We start from the raw sequence: 5,087 nt of genomic DNA, 5'->3' as shown, positions 1-5,087 counted from the left end.
AAGAGAGAAGCAGAGGGTAGGCTGACTCCTGAGTGTGCTGCGTGATGAACGTGGCAGCACAAATGATGCCGATTAACTGTTCTGGCAGCTCAGTTTATGAGCTGCAGCCTGTGCATCTCTGAACCAAGTGTTTGATACTAGTAAATTGTCTCTAAAAGCTGCATATCTTAGAACAAACAAACAGCCAATCTGATTTACAAAATAATAAGCAAAGGAAAAATCAGCATCAGCTGTTGGTGACTGGTTCCAGCACTGAATTCTCCTCACTGTTAGGTGTGTGTCCCCCCCCCAGCACTGAATTCTCCTCACTGTTAGGTGTGTCGTCCCCCCCCCCAGCTCTGTTCACTGGCTTCCTCTCTTCTGTCATCCTCAGGTGCTTTTGCTTCCAAAACCCTTCACAGTTTACATCTGTCCCTTACAGCCTAAGCTTACCTTCTTGCCTTGTCATGTTTTCAAAGCTGCAGCTTCAGGCCTCCTTCTGTGCCTCCTTCAGCTAGGGGAAGCCCCCTTCATCATTTTAACAATAAATGATTATTCAGTACCACTCTTTGACCCGTTGTCAAAACTCCCGCTCTCCTGCAAAAGCCTTGATGACGGTAAGCCTCCAGCACACTGAGGCCATTGCCCATCACACAACCCCAATCATCTGGGGTTTTTCCTACTACTGTCAGAATGTCTCAATCCCCTCTGTTCTCGTGTACTTCGATGGTGCATTTACAAGGGAGGGACCATCCTTTTACTTTTACTTGTATTAGTTCATCCTGTATGGTTTATGACTGGGGTCCCTTTGTTCTATGACAATGCACGAATTGTTTATTTTTTTTATTATTATTCCTCTGTGTGCTGTCCTTCAGAGAGCATCATCAAAGTTTTGCTCCCATGTTAAAGCACGATGAGGTGGTACCTTAGCAAGGGTGTTGGGCCGAGTAGGGTAACGCTGGCAGAGTGCTGCACAGATACAGAAACGCTAATTGCAGCGCCCACACCCACCTACTTAGAGCTGACACGGGTGCCTCTGCTGCTACACTGTGCTTTGTAAATACTCCTTCAGACGTGTCATGTCTTCTCAGAAACATTTCCATTTACATACCCCTCCTGATTAGGGACGGATACCAAAATGGGGTACATGATACAAGAATTGTGTTGTCTACAGGTACTATGTAATTACAAACATGTATCTGTCTCTAAAGTATTCAGAATGTCTTGCAGTTCTTTGTTTATTAGGATAGTTTGTTAATTTAGACAATGCTGAAATTTCAGGTTTAAGCTGAGTTTAAGCTCCAAAGGCTTGGACTATTGTTCCTAACAGCCATTGCCCCTCAGTTCTGCCAGTCCACTGGCCTGAGCTCATCATGAGTAGGCAACCACACAATTAACAAAGAGTTTAACAGAGACTGCCAGCTGGCTGTATTTCCAAAATCTTGCAGGTTTTCTGGGTGGAGCTATGTCCCTGAAAAAGCGAGTATGGAATGCCCCCCATTGAGGATAGGCAGGTGTATGCAGAGGTTGGTACTGCCATGAGGTATTAATGAATTATGGAAAAGCAAGCAGTGGTTAAAGATGAATTAAAGGCTAAGCCAATCGGTTCTGCAACAAAGGATGCTTACAAATACAGTTTATTCAATGGTTTTATTCCTGAGTTTACAAAGGCATTACCATAAATTAAAAATATGCAGATGCAAGCCCCATATAAATGCTCTTCAGCAACTGAAATGAGAATTTGACTTTTTCAGAGGTCTTCCTTTGCCCGCAGGACAGATGGTTTTATTGATTTTTTTTCCTATGTTGTTGTTGTGAGATTGCAGATTATTTGCCTACTTGTAGTGTTTGTTTTACCATGGATTGGGACAGGTATTCTTAGCAGAGGTAAAACTGGACAATTTAAGTTAAAAAATGGAAAGTTGGGGTGGATATACAAAACATTGACCAATAAAAACATAAGTTGAACTCTTCTAGCATATTGTGCTTAAAGTAAGTTTCATGTACATGCGAAGGGTAATATAAACGTGTACAGTGCAAACAGGTATATCTTGTTCACAACGCCACATTCTGTACGTTGCCTATTAAATTGCTTCACAGGTTCAGTTCCACAAGTAGCAACAGTTGAAGCAGTTTCAAGTAACCTGTAATATGCTGAGACCATTTTTTGTACCTCCTGGGTATAGATAATAGACACAAATATTTAACAAAGCATATTGCTGCTATAAAGATGAATCCTTTCTTGACCAGGCTCCCCAAATTGCCATTAGAAGGATCATGACAATCACCGTGTAAAGGGTGTGGACTGTAGCAAGATTATCTCCATGCTGGTGCTTGAACCCAGAGGTGCTGTGCCAGTTCTCACTTTTGTTCCCACTGGTTTTCTGTCTGTGAGCGCGGAGAGAATGTATCCTGCCATAACAAAAGCGAGATGAAGATTAAAAATTATTCTTTTTTATTAACAGTTCAATAGTGTTTATAATGAAGTCCAGAGTGTGCATTCTATCACTGACTAGATTTGGGAAAGAGCTCTTCAAACTATATGGGGCTAATAAAATAATTTCCATAATTGGAAATGCAAAACATTTACCAGCCATTTGGTATTTCTCTCCTACTGACAGGCAGAGAGACTGGGTATGGGCTTGTTAGAGGACACACAGTGCTCTCACTCTTCACTGTTGATACAGATCAGCGGTATGAGAAAAAACATACTCTTTCATTTTGCAATATTATGAAAGTGGCAGGGTTTAAAAAAAATTACCAGTTTCCAAAGCATTAATCCATGGGAATAAGCACAGCATGTGCTACGTGAGCTTCCCATTCTGCTCTGGTAATGTGTTCCTGTCTCTGCTTTTCAGAGGGGACTTCCCTCTGCAATCTGTGTCAAGGCATTCATTAGCCAGAGATACCAGTCAGGAGTAACTACACAAAGCATAACTGCAGGATTCTCCAGAGTAACATTTTACATTGCTTTGCTACCTTTCACAAATGGTTTGAAAGCAGAAGTGTTAGCTTATGTTAACTGACCTCCAGTTATTGTTATCTCCACTGAAAATTGCCTGCTAAACCCCAGTGGGCCTGCTCCCTTTTTTTTTTTTTTTTTTTTTTAAGAGAAAAAAATGTTGAATGTCCACACTTCCATCTGAACTGGAATGCCAAAACAAGATCAGTCAGCTTGTGATTTTCATGTAGTTTAGGAAGGGGTCTGAGAACTAGCACATGTATTACAGCTCTGGTTCATACATGTTCCTGCTGTTAGGAGTTACCAAAAATGTTATCACAGATACAGCTTACAAGTAAAGAGCTTTTAAACACGAATTATATTTATATACTTATGCACACTTGGAAGAGAGCTGTCAAAACTGATTTGTTAAAAATTAAAGACTAGGAAGCACAATCTGCAAAATCAATAAAACAGAAGTTCTGCAGCTGAGACTTTACAGAAAGTAATTGTAGAATTAGAAATACATTTACCATTCATGTTAGAACAAAGGCTACCTTCTGTCTTGTGCAATTGCAAATCAAATAATATAGTTCATGATCATCTGCCAGCATCATGTGAAATATTCTCCCTATCAGTAGTCTGCTTTCCTATTCCTACCTGAGGGGAATGCAGTACGTGCAGCTTACCTCCTAGAAGCATTCATGGTGTCTTGGTGATTGAGTTCCCAATGAATCAGATTTCTTCTTGCAGAGAAGAAAAGGTTGTCCTTTTTTATCCTTGCTTCCTTGCACAAAAGAGGAAAATGTTCACTTCGTACTAACAAAAAGAATCTTTCTTCCAAGCCCACCAGCTTGACCAATACTAATCTGGGAGCACTTGATTCATGGCAAAGTTCTCAAATTACTGGTTTTCTAAAGCTAATTTTGATATAGTTCTTCAAGAAATTCCCTGGAGCAGCTCACAAGGCAAGTAACGAGTAATCCCAATGACTGGCTTCTTTTAGCTGCTGGGATCCCTTCTTATAAACAGTAGCTTGCTCCTGAAGCATTGCCAAATTCATAGCAACACAAGTAATGCACAGATGGCGGTTGCTGGTGATAAAAAAATGCAGGATGAGCTGTAACTTAGAACTACTTTATATTAGATCACAGGCTATTTTGGGGTAAAACTTACTTCCTTTCTACCACTGTAATTTGGTTTAATTTGCCTGGAGTGACATTTCAAGTCACCATCACTTAGATGTGCTCTAATATTCAAATATTTTTGTGAAAAAGTAGGTGCCTCCTTTAATAATCTGTTGGCTTTTGTAACACAACCATATTCAATAAGCAGTCAATAAGCAGTATATGAGCACAAAAGAAAACATTTGGACATATACGGTTAGGAACATAATCCCATACATCCTGTTCTTCCCTGACCACGTGGAGCTATAATTAACAAGAGGCTGTGACAATGCAGAAGGTCACCCAAAAGTCTGGCACTGCATGATGAGCTGGCTAAATGGTGGTTTTAGTATAACAAATCCAACGGTCCAGCAACTATATGTAGGACTTGTGAATATACACATTGGAATTCATAGTTTAGAAAAACAGGCCAAAGCCCTTCTTTCCCAAAACAAAATATGAGCATCATCTTGCATCACGTTTAAACTGCCTCCCCCCCAAAAAAAATTATTTCTTATTTAAATGTTAGTTTAAGCTTATTGCCATATATAATTTCTGTTAAGACAAATCTGAACTTGTAGTTTTGGTGCATTTCTAAGGGCTTTTGCCTTTCCTTCACAGAGCATTTATATTTTTACATAAATAAAATTGGTTCTTTTCATTTTAGTAAAACAATTAGCAATTTCCAAATATGTCTTGGGATATCACTTACACTCCAGAAAATTAAGACTGAGCTTGTTTAGTCATACTCTCAGCTGTCTTAAAACTCTTTTCTATAAATAAGATTTATAAAAAGAGCTATTTTAATTTCATCAAGATCAAATCGCAGAAACTGATTGAGTCCCCATTTCCTTTAAGTAAACTTGTTACAAGACTAGTCTGTCAGCATGCATTTCCATAGAAGTGCACATGCTGCTTATTTCTAGTGGCTATGTAAGTAACTGTGTCACTGGAACCAGTGAAGCTACTGAGGATGTCATATCAATCTTCATTTTTAGTAA

This window comes from Pterocles gutturalis, unplaced genomic scaffold (genome assembly GCF_000699245.1).
Source record: "Pterocles gutturalis isolate BGI_N339 unplaced genomic scaffold, ASM69924v1 scaffold288, whole genome shotgun sequence".
NCBI lineage: Eukaryota > Metazoa > Chordata > Aves > Pterocliformes > Pteroclidae > Pterocles > Pterocles gutturalis.
Note: the sequence above shows the minus strand (reverse complement) of the source record.